The sequence below is a fragment of the Schistocerca cancellata genome, chromosome 5, assembly GCF_023864275.1.
Source record: "Schistocerca cancellata isolate TAMUIC-IGC-003103 chromosome 5, iqSchCanc2.1, whole genome shotgun sequence".
Classification (NCBI taxonomy): domain Eukaryota; kingdom Metazoa; phylum Arthropoda; class Insecta; order Orthoptera; family Acrididae; genus Schistocerca; species Schistocerca cancellata.
The window spans coordinates 829,005,113-829,027,749 of NC_064630.1; the positions used below are offsets into that span (position 1 = coordinate 829,005,113).

Consider the following 22,637-nt stretch of genomic DNA (forward strand, 5'->3'; position numbering starts at 1 on the left):
AGTACGGGAAACACCCCAGTGCCCCGCATGTAATAACTTGAGGACCTCCCGTCGTAAACTTGCAGGAACAACCACGCGAGGAGCTGTATCATCGGTAGCCAGAAGGAGAACTCCTTCCAAGACCGAGAGACGGTCTCGTAGAAGAAAATAATTACGAAGAGGGTCCGAGGCCCGGCCCGGAGGGCGGGACGACCACCCCTGCTGAATGAGGCGAACTACTTGCCGGAGAACCGGGTCAGCCGCCGTTTCCCTGGCGACTCGAGAACTAGTGATCGGGAAGCCATCAACCGCCTGGCGGGACGCCACATCCAAATGAAAACACATAATCTCCTCTCGATCAAATGTAGGGTCCGGGCCCACCGGAAGACGGGAAAGAGCGTCGGCGTTGGCATGCTGGCCTGTAGGGCGAAAACGAATGTCATAATGGTACTTAGAGAGGAACAAGGCCCAGCGCTGTAGTCTGTGGGCCGCCCTATCCGGAATCTGAGAGGCGGGGCCAAATAACGATATTAACGGCTTATGGTCAGTGATTAACTGAAACTTCGTGCCATACAAGAAAGGGTGAAACTTGGTAACAGCGTAGACAATGGCCAAAGCCTCTTTTTCCACCTGGGAGTAATGGGCCTGCGCGGGACTAAGCGTTTTCGACGCAAACGCCAGTGGTTGCTCGGAACCATCTGCGTTGCAATGGGCCAGGACCGCCCCCACCCCATACTGCGAAGCATCTGTAGCCAGGACCAACGGCTTATGGGGATCAAAAGTAGCCAAACAAGGGGCTGACGTGAGGAGGCCCTTCAACGAGGTGAACGCTCGCTCGCATGCAGGCGACCAATCAAAAGGAACACCCTTGTGCAGAAGGCAGTACAGGGGGTGGGCTATAGTGGAAGCCCTGGGAATGAAACGGTGGTAATAGGCTATCTTGCCTAAAAAAGCTTGTAACTCCTTCAGCGATGTGGGCCGAGGAAGGTTGACGATACCTTGGACCAAACTTCCTAGTGGCTGGATGCCATGCCGAGAGATGGTGTAGCCCACATACTCAATGGACGGTTGGAAGAAGGTTGACTTATGCAGGTTGCAACGCAAGCCCACAGACCTGAATTTGAGAAAGAGGGTGCGAAGGTTGTGCAAGTGGTCCGTCGTGCTGCGGCCCGTGACAATTATGTCATCCAGTAATTAAGACAATGAGGGATTGTCGACGTGACATGCTCAAGATAACGCTGGAATATCGCCGGGGCACTGGATATTCCAAAAGCCAACCGCTGGTATTGGTAAAGGCCGAACGGGGTGTTGGCGACTGCCAGCCGTTTGGAGTCCTCATCAAGTGGTAACTGATGATAAGCCTCTGACAAATCGATTTTCGAAAAATAGTGGCCTCCCGCCACGGCGGAGAACAATTCATCAGCACGAGGCAAAGGATAGGTGTCCACCACCAATTGGGAATTAATGGTGGCCTTAAAATCGCCACAAAGACATAATTTTCCCGAGGGCTTCTTGACAATAACGAGGGGCGAAGCCCACTCACTGGAAGAAATGGGAAGAACGACTCCTAGGGCTGTCAGCCGGTCTAGCTCTTCCTTTACCTGAGGGCGGAGAGCCAAGGGGATCTGCCTCGCGCGTAGAAAACGTGGGCGAGCCGACGCCTTCAACGTTAAGTGAGCTTCAAAATCTGAAACACGCCCCAGGCCCTCCTCAAAAATATCTGGAAAGTCTGAGATCAAAGATTCCAATGAGTGATAGGGAACGTCTTCAGAGACCAACTGTATGGTGTCAGCGATAGAAAAACCGAAAGCTTGAAAGGCATCCAGGCCAAAAAGGTTAGCGGAGCTCGCATCACTGACAACAATAAAAGTAATAGGCCGAGTGACTGATTTGTAAGTCACGTCGGTAGTGAATTGACCCAGTAGGGGAATGAACTGTTTACCATAACCGTGTAGACGCCGGTAAACTGGCGCCAACGGGGGCGATCCAAGGTCGGAATACGTTTGTGCATTCAACAACGAAACTGCCGCACCCGTATCTACTTGCAGTTGTAACCGGCGCAACCGAACTGACACCTCGATAAAGAGTTTGCGTGCCGATGCGTCGGGAGCCTGGCCCAATGAAACTTCCTGAATGTCAACGTCCACGTCCTCTGTACTTGCTTCCTTCGATTCTTTTGAGGCTGAGCGGCAAACTTTAGCAATGTGACCGGTTTTACTACATTTGCGACAAACGGCCCAACGCTGGGGGCACTTCGACCGATCGTGATGTATATAGCACGATGCACAGGACGGCAACAGGGGCCGGTGGCCGGAATTCTGTTTACGCGCCGCGCGGGAGCGGCCGTAACGGCCGCATTGTACCGCTCGCACGTCGTCCACCCCGGACACAGTGGATGCGGCCGCGCCGCCCTGAACCTCCGCGACGTCGCACCACGCTTCCAGCTGTTGACCTGCTGCGTGAGAGACTTCATACGATTGAGCAATGGACAGGACTTCTTCGAGGGAAGGGTCTTCTAACTGCAGGGCCCATTGCCGGACCTCCCTATCAGGGGCCGAACGAACAATGACGTCGCGTACCATAACATGGGCATACGACTCCCGCGACTGCTCCGTGACAAAATGACACTTGCGACTAAGACCGTGCAGGGTTGCGGCCCACGCCCGGTAAGACTGATGGGGCTGTTTCTTGCATTGATAGAACTCGACCCTAGCCGCCACAACATGCGTGCGGCGGCGGTAATATGAAGACAGCAATGAACACAATGCGTCAAAAGACAAGGACGAGGGTTCCTGCAACGGCGCTAGCTGCCGCAAAACTTGATACAGCGAGGGAGATATCCAAGACAAGAAGAGAGCACGACATACCTCCGCATCGGCAACATGAAACGCCTGGAAATGCTGCCGAAGGCGATGTTCATATGCGTCCCAATCCTCCGCCGTCTCGTCATACGGGGGAAAGGGAGGAGGGAACGGCGCCGGAGCAGACGGCGTGGAGAGCAACGCCAGAAGCACTTGTTTCATGGTGGCCATGAGCTCCGTCTGCTGCGCAACCAAAACCCGCACCAAATCCTCCATGCCGTGGAGAAACTGCGAAACCGGAACAACGACGCAACACGCGAAAGAACGACCCTACTCGTCGCCAATTGTGTAGTAACACTGTTCACGTTACGTCGCACTTCACTTAGCGTAGACCGGGACTGTGTCCTAGGCATGCCCGATGTTGACTGACTGTGCTCCGCCTGTCCTGCCGGAATTGTTGTTGTTGTTCTTGTTGTTACGCCGGCAGAGGGCGCGTCCGAATTCTGGCGTGCCCTCTGGTGGACGGGACTCTACTTGCGGCAACTACCGTCCATGACGCGCCGTGCCAATGTGCGCCTCCCGCGATCTTTCTGGTGGCTACTACATATTCTTTACAGACAAATGGAAAAACTGGTAGAAGGCGACCTTGGCGAAGATCAGTTTGGATTCTGTAGTAATGTTGGAACACATGAGGCAATACCGACCCTAGGACTCATCTTAGAAGATAGCTTAAGGAAAGGCAAACCTACATTTCTAGCATTTGTAGACTTAGAGAAAGATTTGACAATGCTGTCTGGAACACGCTCTTTCAAATTCTGTAGGTGGTAGGAGTAAAATACAGGGAGCAAAAGGCTATTTACAATTTCTTCAGAAACCAGATCGTAGTGACAAGAGTCAAGGGGCATGAAACAGGAAGCAGTGTTTGGGAAGGGAGTGAGACAGGGTTGTAGCCTCTCCCCGATGTTATTCAATCTGTATATTGAACAAGCAGTAAAGGAAACAGAAGAAAAATTCGGAATAGGAATTAAAATCCATGGTGAAGAAGTGAAAACTTTGAGGTTTGCTGATGACATTGTAATTCTGTCAGAGATAGCAATGGACATGAAAGAGCTGTTGAACAGAGTGGACAGTATCTTGAGAGGAGGATATAAAGTGAACATCAACAAAAACAAAACAAGGACAATGGAATGTAGTTGAATTAAATCAGATGAGGCTGAGGGAATTAAATTAGGAAATGAGACACCCAAAGTAGTGGATGAGTTCTGCTATTTGGGGAGCAAAATAACTGATGATGGTCAAAGTAGAGAGGATATAAAATGTAGACTGGCAATGGCAAGGAAAGCGTTTCTGAAGAAGAGAAATTTGTTAACATCGAATATAGATTTGAGTGTCAGGAAATCATTTCTGAAAGTATTTGTATGGAGTGTAGCCATGTATGGCAGTGTAACATGGACGATGAATGTAACTTACCATAATCTTATCATTAAGTGTTCATTTCATGTACTCACTTTTTTTGCTTCCTCATACATGCATGGTCAACCCACTGTCTGTCTGATTGAGCCTTAAGTGTGGGAAGAGAGTGACTCATAAAAATGATGGAAGGTGACTGAGTTCCGGGGTTGATTGCAGATATTCTCAGTGATATTTTCAAGTTTACCCCAGTAGAACAAACAGATCTCCTTAGAGCCTTTCAAAAGGAATGAAATACACATGATATCATTTTGATGTTCCTTTATGAGAAATTGGCACAAATACATAAATAAGTAACTGGAGAACATATTGTAATCAGCTGGTAATCCATTCATCCTCGTGTAATCTGTGGTTGTGCTCTGTCTCTAATGACTTCATTTTGTGTGGGCTGTTAAACTCTTATCTTCCTTCCTTCTTCCATGACATGCTGTTTTCAGTGAAGTATAATTTTCCCACTTACATATTATCAGTGTACACTTTGTAACATTGGCTTTTATGCCTGTGCTACTTGAAAATATTGGCAGCTCAAACTAGATGCTAAACAAATCCAGTAAAGAATGGTTTTGTGGAGACAAAGTGGAATAATGCTTATGTCTTTCCCACAGCTTTTGACTGTGTCAGAAGAATTATATAAAATGTAATTCTTCCACTATTATGGAAAGGATAGTTGCTGGTCACCATATAGTGGAGATACTGAGTCACAGAAAAGCATAACAAAAAGACTGTCAGAAAATGAGCTTTTGGCCAACAAGGGCTATGTCGAAAATAGACAACACACACACACACACACACACACACACACACACACACACACACCAATGTGTGACCAGTCTCTGGCTGCTGTTGTCATGTTTGTATGAGTTGCATTTGTGTTACATCCCTTCCTGTATTTTCCATTGTTTGATGATTCTTCCTCTAAGTATTCTTTTTTTCCTTGTATTTCAGATTCACTATGATGGCAGAAACAGATGGACAGAATAGACAAAATGAAGGAAATATAGTGGAAGCTCCTGTTGCAGATAAGCCAGATGAAAGTGGCATATTCTGTTGTTATATATGTGGTCTGGAAGAGCACTATGACTATTTTGGACAGAAACCACCATTTTTGAAAAAGATATTGTTTACTGAAGACAGTTACATTATGAGGAACCCATTTACACCACCAAGACAAAATGATTTTCTGTTATTAGGTTCAAAGTGTTCCAGTTGTCACCAGCCTGTATGCCAATTTCAGAAATGCAGTATTTTTTATTGTAGGAGATACTGTACTACATGTGCTAAAGAACAAATTGACAGTTTTCCTGGTGCTATTCAGAACAAGATAAAAAATGCATGATATAGCAGTAAATTGTGTCATCAAATGTGCAAAATAAAAGTAACGGGAAGTTTTCATGATTCTGTACTTCATGAGTGTGAAAGATAAAATTTCAGGATGTGATCTTGCCAAATGATTTCTGACTGTGCTATTGTAATAATTTTATGATATCAATAAAAGAAATTGGGAGAAAAATATTATAAAAACTGAGAGTGACAGACTGTGTCCAGAACCCCCACCATTTACTCGCATCCCTCCCTCCTCTCTCTCTCTATCTGTGTGTGTTGTCCATTCAGGACTTCTCATTATCAGAATTCACAGAATATTAGAGGAAGAAAGAGGGAGAGACAAGAAATCAAGAGATATGTGAATAAGTAAGACCATAAAGTGAAAGGCTCTTAAACTTCTCCAGACACAATAAAAGGAGTGTTTAGTTGCACTGGGAACACATTGAAAGTAGAAATTGCAAAACAGTGCACATTAATCACCCTAAGAAAGCAGTACCCAAGTGCTAATTTTTCCCTGTTTAGTGTACTACTGTGTGAATGTGTTAGTGTGTTTTTTGATAGAGTTTTTTTCTATTATTAACCATAAATCTCATGCAGGAGTATGTCTGCAGAGATGGCAGCTTTAGGGTTCTGAAATATTGATTATTGGCCTATGCTGAGTTCATAAACGCACTGAAAATTGTACGAGTGTGCTGCTGGTGCTGCTGCTGATGATGATGGTGATTGTTTCAAACAATGTGGCCCCGTGGTATATGATCGTGTCTTTTAAAGAGTAATGAAAAATTGAAATGAGGAGCATAAAAAGTCATGCTTATGAAATAAACCTGAAAATTATTTTGCCTATAGTGCTTTCAGAAAGCACTGATTGCATGTACTGAGTTTTACTTGTTCTTTCCTTACAGTTTTCTTGTGTATGTTTTTCTTGAATATTATAATTGTGTCGTTAGTTGCCATTAAGTAACGACTGCTATACTGTTAGTTTGTACATCATGACTTGCACCTTTTTCACTGTCATCATATCACTGTAGTGGGTGTAGATGTGAAAGTTTCTGTTTTTAAAAACAACAGAGAAAGGAAAAGAACGTGAGTGTGTTAGAAAATAAGTTACAGTATTTGGCTCACTGTGAGAAAGGTGAGAGTGTACTCTTCACATCGACTGTGCTGTGGCCCCTGGTGAGTCCATTACAAGAATTGTGTGTGTTGATACTGAACCTGTTCACAAAACTTCTCATGTTCAAAGAAACGAAGAAAATGGTTTGGGTTGTGTAAATGTCACCATCTATGGCAGTCTGAGTCTCCAGGGGAAGTGCTGGAGGGCTAGTGAGAATTTTCACTGGTGTCAGAGAGGTGTGTTGTTGCAGTCTAGATCTACATCTACGTCTGTTATACGTGCACCGCCTTACGGTACTTACGGCACCACTATGATTGTCAACCCTTCACCCACAGAATATTCAGCTGACAGTATTGCAGAGAACAAGTTTAAAGGGCAAAATCTTGGAGCAGCTTCAATGAGTGAATGTTTTTGATGCGCTAAGCGAGTAAGGAAAATGTGGATCTGTTTAGGAGTGTCAGGGCGAAGCAGGAGCTGACAGGCCAAGCCAGAGAGGTGTGAGGAGGGGCAGCACTGCCTCTGTGCCCAGCTAAACCAAACATTACAGAATGGGAACAGTGTCTGGTGACTGGTGGTGGTGGTGGAGGGGAGGGGTTGCGCATTAATAGTGTTCGGAGAGTTTGTTGAGTTTTTTGTGAAATACATGATACACAGCTGTCTGTATGCCCTTATTATCACGTGGTCAATAACCATTATCTTAGTACCTATATTCAACAAAAAAGCTTGAAACATCCAGAAATGTAGACAGTACAATGAATTACACATGGTGTTGTATTACCTAAGACTTACAAAATATTCATATGAGCACTTCATGTCATATTAATGTGGCAGTGTTATTAATGCAACCCCAACATAACCGCTGAACATCACAGCACAAATAAGTATCTGCACACAAGATGTGATGTGTCAGATGTGGAAGCACAGTTTTAAACGATCATCAGCTAATTTTAAACAAATTGAAGAATAATCATCCGTAGATGTGTGTCTTGAAAAACAAACCAAAGCAGAGATGTAGTCAGAACTGCTATATGCATTCAGTGTTGAAAGTTACTACAGTGTCATACAGAAAATTGGCCCTAAGGATAGGACCACAAGATATATATTCTTTTTTGTCACACGTATTCCATTCAAGTGAAATGAAATTTTGGTGGTCTATTGTGCATGTGGTCTCAAATTTTCTGAATTACCGACCGTAGTTGTGGGAACGGGAGGCCATGACGCTTAAAAATATTCTATGACAGCTGATATTAGTATTGAATCCGTGGGTTTCGGAGCTGCTTGGCTCATGGGAGTCAGTCCCAATTATGTTTCACTCTTGGGCTTGGAGGGGCAGCGTTGCAAAGAGAGTGACTTGTTGGCGGCGTATCTCTGTAACATTGGAAGCAGTTTCTACTAAACATGGAACATGTATCACTTGCTGTCTGGAAAAATTACAATGTAAGTCAGACACTCTCAGCACCTCTATGGCTGAGGGTCACTGCAAAACAGGGTGACGTAAAACTATAACTCTGGAATATTTGGAATAATTTCATCCAAATTTGGTATCTATGTGACTCATTATTTGTGTCAAAATACTGTGTGAGTAAGATATCCCTACCACACCTAGAGCTAGGGGTGAGGATGGGAAGATGTACCTGTTGGTGCACTCGGTTTTACGTGTGTTAAGTTCAAAATCTTCACATTCTGGAATGTTGTTGCTGTGGTCTTCAGTCCTGAGACTGGTTTGATGCAGCTCTCCATGCTACTCTATCCTGTGCAGGCTTCTTCATCTCCCAGTACCTAGTGCAGCCTACATCCTTCTGAATCTGCTCATACAGTAAAGCTGCATGCCCTCGGGAAAAATGACGGCTGTAGTTTCCCCTTGCTTTCAGCCGTTCGCAGTACCACAACACCAAGGCCGTTTTGGGTAGTGTTACAAGGCCAGATCAGTCAATCATCCAGACTGTTGCCCCTGCAACTACTGAAAAAGCTGCTGCCCCTCTTCAGGAACCACACGTTTGTCTGGCCTCTCAACACATACCCCTCAGCTGTGGTTGCACCTATGGTATGGCTATCTGTGTCGCTGAGGCACACAAGCCTCCCCACCAACGGCAAGGTCCATGGTTCCTTGGGGGGGCATTTTGGAATAACATGCTGAAAACTGATTCTCTAAATGATAATGCCATATGATGTAGTACACACAAAGGTAAGTTTTAAAGTGGTTCACTTCTTTATTGGCACTGTAATATTGTTGTCTACAGTCCTAGTTTAACAGATCACAGTTACACAGATAATGAGATGCACATCTCTTCCTTCATCAATATTTTTGGAAGAGAAATAATCTGGGCACAAATTAACAACAAAATATTTGTTGAATTTCACTGTGGCATAATTTACGACGACAGAAATATGAAACCTGCAGTACAACCACAAAATTTAATTACAAGTCCAATAAATAGTATTTGTGGAACATTAGCACTTCAAGTTTACATGCTCATGAAATTTTACAATCTTTTCAGCATGCTCAAGTGCTGCATAACTCTAAAAATATCAATAACTGAATGTAGCAGTATGGAGCACTTATGGTCGCCAAAATACATGGAAGTATAGTCGCCAAAATACATGGAAGTTGATGGCTCACCTTGGGAGATCAGGAGGAAGAATTTTTACTGTTTGATGATGGTGTCGTAACCTGGACGTTTTAATTAATGACTTGCTTCTGGAAAACACACATGTTCACACAAGCACAACTCACAGTGCATGGACACTATCTCCAGGCACTGGAGCCTGACTATAATTGTGTCTGCATCTGGTGTGAACAGTAGTCTGCTGGGGTGGGTGATGCAGGTAAGGAAGAGGAATGGGGTAGGGATGTGGAAGGTGTAGTACTGCTAGGAGTAAGATGCAGGGATGTGATAGGGACGGGGTAGGGCTGCTAGGTGCAGATAGGAGGTCTGAGTGGGGAGGGAAAGTGGAACAAAAACAGAGAAAAGTAGAGAAGAGGAAATAGACTAGTGGGTGCAGTGATGAAATAGAAGGCTCTGTAGTGCTGGGCTGGGAGCAGGGAAGGAGATAGGTAGATGGAGGACAGGGACTAGTGCATGGGAATATACGATGTAATGCATAGTGTGTTTCCACCTGACAATTCAGAAAATCTGGTGTTGGTAGCAAGGATCCAGATGCCACAGGCTGTGAAGGAGTCATTGAAGTGAAGCGCCTTGTGTTGGGCAGCATGTTCAGCAACTATGTTGTTCAGATATCTGTGAGCCACAGTTTGACAGGGGCCATTCATTCTGACAGACAGCTTGTTAGTTGTCATGACCATGTAGAAAACAGCACAGTGATTGCACCTTAATTTGTAGATCACATGGCTGCTTTCACTGGTAAGAGCTGCCTGTGACAGGACTGGAGTAGGTGGTAGTGTGAAGATGTATGGTACAGGTTTTGTATCTGTGACTATTGCAGGGATTTGAGCCTTGAGGCAAGGGGTTGAGAGCAGGGGTGATGTCGGAATGGACAAGGATGTTTGCTGGGCAGTGGAATACTACTGAGGGGGGGGGGGGGGGGGGAGCATATTCCTCATTTCAGGGCACAAGAAGAGGTAATTGAAACCCAAACATAGGACATGATTGTGTTGCTCCAGTCCTGGGTGATACTAAGTCATGAAAGGAGTGCTCCTTTGTGGCTGAACAGTGGATATGTGGGGGTGGTAGATGACTGGAAAGATAAAGGCAGGGGATATCTCTTTGTGGACGAGGTTGGGAGGGTGATTTCACTCTGTGTAGGCCTCAGTGAGAGCTTTAGCATATTTGGAGAGGGACTCCTCATCACTGCAGTTTTGGAATATGACCGGCTTCTTCCTGGAACAACCTGTGAATTTTTTCGTCTGGGAGAAAACTGGGAATAACCTGGGAATTTTTCGGAATTCTAGGAATTTTTAATTGTTTTAGCTTTCAGTTAATTTTTTTTAAATTGTGACTGGTAAGAATTGATTGTCTAGCAAAGAATGTTACATTATCCTGCTACTGGAGAATGATACTGCAGCAATAAAATATAAATTAGAGGAAAAAAATTAAACTTTAGTGGCAAAGGAAATGTGCAATTTACAACAACAGAAGACCTTGCATGCACAAGCGTCTGCAAATATCAAAAATATGTTAAAGGCCTAGGGCAAACACTGTAATTCTCCGTAACAACAAACTGCTTGCTATGAGCATGACATCACAACTGTTCACATTAGGTTCTTTTGACCAGTTGCCAGCGGGCTGAAGCGCATGCACAGTTGACTCGCTTATAAGCAGTACCTTCTCCCGTTTCCCGCCACTTGAAGTGTGGCTGTTAGCTGTATCGGCAGTAGCAGCAAGTAGCCAGATGCAAACGTGAAAATTTTTTCTCGCGTGCCGTAGCTGCCAGATTCGCACATGCACAGAGTTGTCTGAGTTCTAGTGGGGAGGGGGTTAGTCTCCACGTGACCTGTGTTTACGTTAAGTGATTTTGCTGCTTTTCTTCGTTTACAGTTCCCACATCAAATGAAAACAAAATGGATTTCTGTGGCCGGGAGCTATCAAGTGAATTAAAATACATTCACGTAATTACAGTGGGCAAAAATATATTATTAGTTTCAGTTTTCTGATTTTATTTTATTTCTTACTTATTAGCAGTCAAGCATTAATCACCTTGCAGAACACTGAAGTTATTTTTGCAAGTTTGCTAAAGAAATTTGGCTTTATTAATCTTTCCGCTGAGGCAATAATTTCATTTGAAATGAAGTGTTTCATTCCACAGTATTGGCTAGTTCCAACTGTCGGCTGAATTTCAAGTGCACGTTATCATCTTCTGCTATGTATGGCATTATGCCACAATAAAGAACCAAAAACAAGATCGTAGAGTACTGGTACGCCAAGAAAATTTACATCCCAAAAACCACAATGAAAAGCTTAATATTAGATGGGATCTATTTCATTGTGAATCTGGAAAAAAGCCAGTGTGCACCTGAAGCCAAATTATGCATTTTAATATGGTTTACAAAATTCTGATGCTCCTGAGAGTATCCTCTGATGCCCTGTTTCTTTTATGGTGTAATGTAAGCTCTCTTAGTGCTTTATACATACGAACATGTGGGCTTCGTACACTACTGCAGCTGTGCGCGCAATAATGCCTGTTTTCTGGCACTCTCTGGCAACTGCTAAATCGAATGTATTTCTAACAGTCTCTGGATAGTATTGTGAATGGTGGTTCGAAAAGCGTTACTTTCAAAGTAAATTTCTTTTTACGCAAGATGAATTAGGTTACGTGCGAGAAAGTGGGATGGATTTCTAAATCACAGAGTGTTTAAAATTGAGCAGTTTAAGGACCAGCCACTTACAAGAATTCCGAACCCAGACATTTATGTCATAATTTTACATTTACTGGCACATTTGTTTGATATATCTTAAAGTATAACACACACAAAAAAAGATAAATATTACATGTGAAAGCTTAGCTTCTGTTGTAGTTTGTTAATCTTAGAGACCAATATTAAATGTGAAAGCTTAGCTTTTCTTGTAGCTACACTATGTACATTAATGTAAACCGTTAACTTTTCCACTTGTGTGATCGCACTACGTAACCAGTGATCTTGCTATTGGCTGACTATAACACATGTCCTATGCTCTGAATATCTGCTGTCATTGGCTGGCGAGACCACTTGGCATGAGATATGATTGGCTTACAAAAGGACATCGCAACCTCGAATTCAACGCTCCAGAAACTAACGCGCTGTGTTTGGTGCATTTTGAATTCATACTTTTGTAATACGAAAATAATGCAGTGTATATGTTGCTGCAAGTCAAAGGTTTTTCCAAAACTTATCTCCTTTTTTCATTAAAAGTCATTCCAAAACTTCTCTCCCCCGTCTTTTTTTTCCCACACAGGTGTATAAAATGTTAACCATTCAAAGGATTGATAAGTTTTACAGTTGTGAGGGAAACTCTATGGAAAACGTACTGTCACTTAGTATGGAAAAAGTGTGTTTTTGCCCAGGAAAAAGCATATTTTTTACATGGGATATCCGGGAATAATCCAGTTTTTTTTTTCCTTGTCCCTGTATACACCCTGTCCAAATGTTAGCCTCATACTGCTGTATAAGGGCTCCTGTCAAGGGGATGCCATATAAAATTGTGGGTGAATATGGTGTGAGCATTGGGTAATCTGCACAGTGGGTCATAAGAAAGTCCTCCATGCATCAGTGGTTCTATCAGTCAATGCTAATTTGTTGGAAGTAGTTGTGTTTGTACCATTCCACACCAAACACATTGAAGATTAGGTGACTTGTTCGTGACTATACATTGGCAGCACGTGTGACTATTTCGTGATGGCTCCTTGTTGTTTAGCTCTCTCCTGTCACTCCCACCACTGTGATCTCTTCCATTTTTTGGGATGAAGACAATATTCTATTGATAATTTATACAACTGATCCGAGACACATAAGCTGATAGTATTGCTCTAGCCTACACAATTAGCTGAATGGGGTTGTTGTTGTGGTCTTCAGTCCTGAGACTGGTTTGATGCAGCTCTCCATGCTACTGTATCCTGTGCAAGCTCCTTCATCTCCCAGTACTTACTGCAACCTACATCCTTTTGAATCTTCTTAATGTATTCATCTCTTGGTCTCCCTATACGATTTTTACCCTCCACACTGCCCTCCAATGCTAAATTTGTGATCCCTTGATGCCTCAGAACATGCCCTACCAACCGGTCCCTTCTTCTTGTCAAGCTGTGCCACAAACTCCTCCCCTATTCTATTCAATACCTCCTCATTAGTTACGTGATATACCCATCTAATCTTCAGCATTCTTCTGTAGCACCACATTTCGAAAGCTTCTATTCTCTTCCTGTCCAAACTATTTATCGTCCATGTTTCACTTCCATACATGGCTACACTCTGAACAAATACTTTCAGAAACGACTTCCTGACACTTAAATCTATACTCGACGTTAACAAATTCCTCTTATTCAGAAACGCTTTCCATGCCATTGCCAGTCTACATTTTATATCCTCTCTGCTTTGACCATCATCAGTTATTTTGCTCCCCAAATAGCAAAACTCATTTACTACTTTAAGCGTCTCATTTCCTAATCTAATTCCCTCAGCATCACCTGACTTAATTCGACTACATTCCATGATCCTCGTTTTGCTTTTGTTGATGTCATATTATATCCTCCTTTCAAGACACTGTCCATTCCATTCAACTGCACTTCCAACTCCTTTGCTGTCTCTGATAGAATTACAATATCATCGGCAAACCTCAAAGTTTTTATTTCTTCTCTATGGATTTTAATACCTACTCTGAACTTTTCTTTTGTTTCCTTTACTGCTTGCTCAATATACAGATTGAATAGCATTGGGGAGAGGCTACAACCCTGTTTCACACCGGTTGTTCCCTTATGCTCTCCCTGAAACTCTCTAAAACCTCTGGTTTAGTCAGTTTATCAAGGTCCCATCTCCTTAAATTCCCACGTTTTTGCAGTTTCTTCAGTTTTAATCTACAGTTCATAACCAATAGATTGTGGCCAGAGTCCACATCTGCCCCTGGAAATGTCTTACAATTTAAAACCTGGTTCCTAAATCTCTGTCTTACCATTATAAAATCTATCTGAAACCTTTTAGTATCTCCAGGGTTCTTCCACGTATACAACCTTCTTTCATGATTCTTGAACCAAGTGTTAGCTATGATTAATTTATGCTCTGTGAAAAATTCTACCATACGGCTTCCTCTTTCATTTCTTACCCCCAATCCATATTCATCTACTATATTTCCTTCTCTCCCTTTTCCTACTCTCGAATTCCAGTCACCCATGACTATTAAATTTTCATCTCCCATCACTACCTGAATAATTTCTTTTATCTCATCATACATTTCATCAATTTCTTCATCATCTGCAGAGCTAGTTGGCATATAAACTTGTACTACTGTAGTAGGCGTGGGCTTCATGTCTATCTTGGCCACAATAATGCGTTCACTATGCTGTTTGTAGTAGCTTACCCGCACTCCTATTTTTTTATTCATTATTAAACCGACTCCTCTATTACCCCTATTTGATTTTGTATTTATAACCCTGTATTCACCTGACCAAAAGTCTTGTTCCATCTCCCACCGAACTTCACTAGTTCCCACTATATCTAACTTAAACCTATCCATTTCCCTTTTTAAATTTTCTAACCTACCTGCCCGATTAAGGGATCTGACATTCCACGCTCCGATCCGTAGAATGCCAGTTTTCTTTCTCCTGAATGAGGTAGTTAAGATGAAACATCAAGGAGAGTAGACAAAAGGGATCCTTTTTATTGTGGGTGTAAAGTATCAGTCACATTATGTCTGGAAGTAGGATTACAACTGTGAAGCATTCTTGCAGATGACTACACTGTCTCAGGACAAGGCAGTGTACTTTGAATGCATCTGAAATTGAATGTAGAACTGCACAGCTGTTGATTCTGATTAGTCCTGGCCACCATTAGCTGGCAGTACATGTCCTTGACTGAGATCTAGAATTATAACAACTAGAGATTCTTATTGCATATTAAATTTTAATGAAAATACAATTGTGCACATTTTGCTACCTTTAACACTTTGAGTCCCAAGCCCGAGTGCAGCTCATTTGACAGGCAGCTGTGAGTGTCCTATGCCCGAGCTCTGCTCTTCCTCCATTCGCTTTGTTTTCGTTGAGCTCGCGTCTAATATTCAGGCTTGGCACGCTGTGATGTGCCCAGTGCATGGTGCTGCCATCGTGTGGATATTTCTGAAACTATTTCGGCATTGTTAAGGACAATCCTCATTTGTTCAAAACCACTGTACTGTCGCATGGCGCCATAGTTTTCATGTATTTGTTGTTGCACGTGCAGTGCGTTTTGCAATAAATATATCAAAGTTTTTGACTAATACTGAGATTGAGAAGCTTTTGAACGATACATTTGAAGATTCCGGTTCCGAAGGGGACGTTTCTGAAAGTGAATAGAGTGATTTTTCTTCTGAAGCAGTTTGTTATACATTGTTTTGTGTAATAAGTCTGCTATTTCGGTTACGTGTCCTTTGCATCTTCAGGCGAAATTTCACCTCCGCCGGTATATAACGTACTACCTAATACTGAAGTATGTAGTGCCACCTACAGAGTCATCACACAAGAGAAGCCGTTCTAGTGTTCCAAAATCTTCAGATGCTGAATTAGGGTGGACTACATTAGACGTACAAACTTCATTGCCTGAATTCAAAGAGGAAAGTGGATTGTGGCAGAAGTGGATGACAGCAGCAGTCCTTTCAATATTTTTTCAATTTTTATCCATGAATCAATGGTAAAACACATCAAGGCAGAAAATAGCAGTATGTGAAATCTATTGCAGATAAAATGAGATCAGGCAAAATGAAACCCAATAGCATGCGGAGCTCATGGGCTGGGGATACAGCTTCATGCAATGTATTTGTTCTTTGCTGTCATAATCCACATGTGCCTGGTGAAGAAAAATAGGCTGCATGATTACAGGTCTACAAACAGCTTTGTTTCCACGCCTTTTTCCGGGTTCAATTCTAGCTAGAAATAGATTTTTTGCTATTCTCTCTTGCCTACATGTAAACAACAATGCCTCGTACATTCCAAGAAACAAACCTGGCCATTATCCCATGCACAAAATCAGACCATTCCTGAATCATTTACTCACACAGTTTCCAGCATCGTTGTCACCTGAAGAAAACCTCACTATAGATGAAGGTGCCTGTGTATTCAGGGGAAGAGTTATTTTTCGTGTGTATATAAAAAGCAAACCTGACAAGTATGGTATCAAACTGTTTACCTTGTGTGATGCAAAGACAGGATATGTTTTATGCACTGAAGTTTACACAGATAAAGGGCAGGAAGACAACTCAGTCACTGCCCTTTTTCAGAGACTTCTGTCTGGCTACCTCAAAAAGGGACATACTGTTTACATGGACAGACATTACACTTCACCTTCTGTTTTTGATTTCCTGTGGGAGAATAAGATGAAGGCTGTGGGGATTTGCATGCCTAATTGTAGAGGACTTCCTAAGCAAGGTTTAGTCAACAAAAACTGAAAAATGGTGATTGAAGTGGAGGGACACAAGAGATGTTCTATGTTTGTTAAGTCTTCCTAAGATGACCAAAACAGAAGTAGAAGTACATAGCAAAATGGGGCTTACGGAGAAAATGAAACCTGATGCCATTCTGGACTACAACCTCAACAAGACAGGTGTAGACAGAAATGACCAACTTATATCTTATTACCCTTTCAAGAGAAGGCAAATGAAATGTTGGAAGAAACTGTTTTTCCATGTTTTTATAATGGCAGCAGTGAATGCTTTCATATTGTACCGTAAAATAAGAAACAATCAGAACAAAGGCTGCCATTTGGCAAATTTTCTTCTGCAATTAGGTGAAGAATTTCAAAGAAAGGTGCTGTACATTAACATACTGCTACTCCCCAAAATGTGTGTAGCAGCAGACTTCTAGGAAGGCATTTTGCAGACAGGATTCCTTCCACTGAAAAGAAGGCGCATCCCGCAAGAGTGTGCAAAATTTGTGCAGAAAAAACAAAACTGTCCAATGGAAAGTCTTCAAGAAAAGAAACAGTATGGTGGTGCCCTGACTGTAAAATTCCACTGTGCATGCCATAGTGTTTCAAATTGTACCATACAAGGGCAAATTATTGTTAAATGTACAGATAAGAATCTGCGCAGAATTTTTTCACTAAATTTATACTGAAATGTAAATAAAATTTGTGTCCTAAATTTGTATTTATTTACTTATTTTATTTATTTATTTATATCCCATAAATCCAATACTGTGAGGCATCCGCATGCATGTAGGACATGTCAGAATTATTACAAATAATACAAAAGGAATACATAAAAGTACCTCTTGCAAGAGGATATCTGGTATAACACAAAATACACATTAATAGGTATAGAAAAAATTACATTAGAAAATATGGTAGATCTTAATAGCTAAATGAAAGACACAGTAATGTTAACAGTGATTGTCAGTATCGTAATGCACAATAGCACATCAAATTAGTAAATGAAAAAATTAATTACAGTTAATTCTACTGAAAAATTCCTCTACTGAATAGAAGGAATTTTCTGATAAACACTGTTTGAGCTGTTGTTTAAATTTGGGAAGCTCGTGGATAAGTAATTTCAGTGATGGTGGGTGAGTATTGAACACCTTGCAGCTCATGTAATGGACTCCTTTTTGTACAATAGTAAGGTTTTTTGATTCATAATGGAGGTCCATCTTCCTCCTGGTATTGTGGGTATGGTATGAATCATTGGTTTTGTATGATTGTCCGTTTTTACCAATGAAACATAACACGTAGTAGATATATTGGCATGCAGTTGTCAGTATCCCTAATTTTCTGAAAAGTTTCCTACAAGAATGCCTAGGCTGGACTCCGCTCATTATCCTAATAACACTCTTTTGGGCAATGAATATTTTTTTGGATAGTGACTGATTACCCCAGAAAACTATGCCCTACAGCAATAATGCATAGAAATAACTAAAATAACCAGTTTTTGTGGTGTCTCAGTCACATACAGTGGAAATAATATGAACAGTGAATGTTGCTGAGCTGAGTTTTTGGTGGAGGTGCAAAATATGTTCAGACCATTTTAGACTGTTGTCAGTGTGTACACCCAGAAACATGGTTGACTCAACTTGTAGTGACTCACTACCATTCAATGTAATACTTAATTGATTCTCAACTTTTTTCTTACTTGGAAATGCACAAACTGGGTCTTATTAACATTTAGTGATAACCCATTATTTACCAACAAATTATGTACTTCACTAAAGACAATATTGGCCGATTCCTCAAGATTAAGATTCGGAGTTTTGTTGATGAGGATAGAGGTGTCATTAGCAAAAAGAGTAAAGTGAGTTTTAAAGCTAGTATGCAAGAGAAGGTCATTGATAAAGATGAGGAAGAGAAGGGGGCCAAGTACAGAGCCCTGAAGAACACCACAGCCAATAGAGCCCCAGCTAGATGACACAGAGTACCCCTCAGAGTTGTTCAACATGACCTTCTGCTTTCTTCCAGCTAGGTAGGATTTAATCCATGAGCCAACTGAGCCACTTATACCATAATATTCAGCCTTTGCTAAGAAGATTTCATGATTAACACTATCAAAGGCCTTAGAAAGGTCACAGAAGATACCAACAGGAGCTAATTTATTATTAAAATACTCTAAGATTTGATGCGTGAAGGAAAAAATAGCTTGTTCTGTTGATGCACCCTGTTGAAATCCGAACTGGCCACTGTTTAATACCTTATGCATGAGGTGTTCAGTAAGTCTTTTCTGGACCAATTTCTCAAGAATTTTAGAAAAGATTGTTAAAAGGGAGATAGGCCCATAGTTGGTAATGTCAGCTTTATCGCCTTTTTTAAAAGAGAGGTTTGATGCTAGGAACAATCCCATGCTGGATGGATTCATTGAATATATGGCACAGTATTTTGCTTATCAGCTTATAGCACTCCTTCAGTAATCTTGAAGAGATACCATCTATGTCAACAGAATTCTTGCTCTTCATCTCTCTAATTACATTCTCAGTTTCATGTACTGTGACAGGAGACACATTAATCTGCTTGGTTTTTTTATTAATAGCTTTTTCAAGGAATAACATGGCTTCATTAACAGAACATGTTTTTCCAATTTGTACTGCTGATGCCAGAAAGTGGTTGTTAAAAATGTCAGTGATTATTTCAACATTGTCATGAATGGTATCTTTTGTTTTAATTTCTATTGTGTTTTCTGCAGCAGGAATTTTACCTGTTTCCCTTTTTATTCTGCCCCATATGGTTTTAATTTTGTTATTAGAGACATCAGTTTCTGATTTTATAAAAATACTCTTTGCCCTTCTTAGAACTTTTTTAAGGATAGAGCAGTATAGTTTGTAATGTTTTTCTTTTTCTACACTACAAGTGGATTTGAGTGAGGCATACAGATTCCTTTTCCTTCTGCAAGATGTTTTAATGCCCAGAGTAGGTCTCGTGTTTGGATTTGACAGTCCTTTTAGGAAAGGCCGCTTCGAATAGGCAGATAAATTCATTTAGAAAAGCATTGTACTTGTCATTAACATTGTCAAAGAGATCAATCTGGTCCCAGTCTTCTTCTCGTAGGGAATTACAGAAGCTATGGATAGACTGTGTGTTAACTACTCTGAAAATTTTACTGCAAGAATTGTTCTTACAAAGAGGGCTAACATTATCAATTGAAAGTAGTTGACCATCATGGTCTGAGAGCCCATTCAATATACATTTTACAGTTATGTTTAGAATTCTACTGCTGTCTAAGAAGATATTGTCAATTCGACTTGTAGAATTAGCTGTGACTCTAGTGGGAAAATCCACCAGTGCTGTTAAGTTAAAAGAGTTCATTAAATTGTGCTTTATTTTAAAAATGGATCAAATAGGAACCTTTCCCTCTAAAAAAAGTTTCCATATCTTTAAATAAGATTATAAGAATGCAATGGTAGATAATTAAAGAGATGCAAATAATGCCTGGGATTCTGTTGCATGCATGATCCAAAGGGTTCAGGACTCAAAGTGTTATGAGAATATGTGTGGTTTAACCATCCCATGAGAGAACTATTTAAATAGTTGAAACTTTTGCCCTCCAGGAACTAGAGCAGCATGCACAACACCACCTCAAAAACACTCTACAATCTGTTCACCTCCTACTCCCACCTTGGACTACCACTTCCGCCACCTTTACTAGAGCCTACAAACCTACATTTACAACCCCCTGTGAAACTCCATTCCACATCATGCAAAATCCAGAAGCTAACAGACCTGAAAAACAGGCATAAACCTCTCCTCCACAAGCCTTAGTCCTGCAGAAGTAACAGTTTTTCTAAGAGCCTTACCTTTTGTCCCTCTCAAATTCAGTCATGCTCAACTTGTTAAAGGCCTTCTGTTTTTATACTGGTCCCTACAATGGAAGCACTTTTTTGGCATCAACCCTACCAATCATATTCAACTCAAAACCAGTATTGAGCCCTGCCTGACTCTGTACATTCCTCCATATAACTGTGAAACACCCCCACTGCCTCCAAATCCATCCCTGTTAACATTCCAGAATTTCTTAACCTCAGACCATGCCTCACCATCATTCATCAACAGGGAAACCAGCCTTACCTTACATCAGCAGAAAGAACTGTAATCCACCACCCTAACTGCCAACAAAAGCTGTGGTTCTGAACCATAGGGATTGCCCAGTAAATCCAAGAGGATGTCCAGTCCCTCCTCAAATCATTAGGCCCAGCCCAGAAACTGTCCCCTGAGTCTATCTCCTCACCACCACCACTCTCCGCACTCGTACCTTCTACATGCTTCCTGAAGTCCATAAACCCAACCACCCCGGACACCCCAGTGTGGATGATTACTGTGCCCCCACCGAGAGAACCTATGCTCTCATAGACCAACACCTTCAGCCTATTATCTGAAACCTACCATCCTATGTAAAAGATACCAACCATTTCCTTCACTAACTCTTCACAGTTCCTGTTCCTTTACCGCACGGTGCCCTGCTCATCACTACTGATGCCACCTTACATCCATAATGGCCATGGCCTTACTACGATTGAGCACTACCTTTCCCAATGCCTGACAGATTCTAGGCCAACCAACTTCCTAGTCATCATGACCAACTATATCCTCACCCATAATTACCTCTCCTTTGAAGGCATGACCTACAAACAAATTGAACGTATGGCTGTGGGCACCTGCATGGCACCATCCTATGTCAACCTACCCATGGGCCATCAAGAGGAGTCCTTCCGAAACACACAGACTCTCAAACCCATCACCTGGTTCAGATTCATTGATGACATCTTTGTGATCTGTATCAAGGGTGAGACACCAGATCCACATTCCTACAGAACCTCAATGCCTTCTCACCCTTTCACTTCTCTCCACCTCAAAGATAGTTGTATCAGTACCTGTGTCCATATCAAACCTACTAAGCACCAGCAATACCTCCACTTCAACAGCTGCCACCCCATTCCATACCAAGAAGTTCCACCCATACAACCTAGCCACCTATAGCCATCACATCTGTAGTGCCGAGTGGTCCCTCTCGAAATGTACTTAGAGTGTCTTACTGGGGCCTTCATAGACTGTAATTGCCCTCCCAACCTTGTACAAAACCAGATCTCCCATGCTTTATCAGCCACCACCTCCCAAAGTCCCACCATCTGCCCATAGAGGAGCATTCCCCTTGTGACTTATTACCACCCAGGACTGGAGAAACTGAACCACATTCACCACCATTTGACCACCTCTCATCATTCCCTGAAATGAGGAATGTCCTGCCCACTATTCTTTCCCCCCCATCCCACAGTGGTATTCTGCTGCTTGCTGAACCTACACAATAATCTCGTCCATCCCTACACAACCCCTGCTCCCAATCCCTTGTCTCATGGCTCATATTCCTGTAATAGACCTAAATGCTTCCCACCACCATCTACTTCAGCATGGTCAGAAACAACAACTATCCCATAAAAAGCAGGACTTCCTGTGAAACTGGTCATGTGATTTACAAGCTAAGCTGTAACTACTGTATGGAATTCTATGTGAGCATGACAACCAACAAGCTTTCTGTCCACATGAATGGACACTAACAAACTGTGGCCGAGAAACAACTGGACCATCCCATTGCTAAGCATGGTGCCCAACACCACAGTCTACATTTCAATGACTGCTTCACAACCTGTGCCAGATGGTGCCACCAGCACCAGCTTCTCTGAACTGTGCATTTGGGAACTCACCCTGCAATATATCCTATTTTCCCATAACCCTCCTGCCTGAAACTTCTTTAGTCATTGTCCTTATCCATCAGGCCTCTTCCCTGTTCCTATTCCAGCACTACACAGTGCTCTGTTCCACCAATGCACCCTCAGTCTTTTTACTTTCTCCTTTTCCACTACCCCCT

At 42.1% G+C, this 22,637-nt stretch overlaps 1 protein-coding gene across 2 annotated transcripts in view; it reads left to right on the forward strand.

Annotated features, from left to right (window-relative positions):
• The window catches only part of LOC126188182 (putative transferase CAF17 homolog, mitochondrial), a 67,222-nt gene extending 61,903 nt beyond the window's left edge, over window positions 1-5,319 (forward strand). The window contains exon 3 of one of the 2 annotated variants that reach the window (XR_007537828.1): window positions 5,196-5,245. The gene's annotated coding sequence lies outside the window, so the exon portion shown is untranslated. Of the gene's footprint in view, window positions 1-5,195 lie in introns of both variants that reach the window. The other variant, XM_049929706.1, reaches the window with a different exon arrangement.
• Window positions 5,320-22,637: the final 17,318 nt, after the last annotated feature.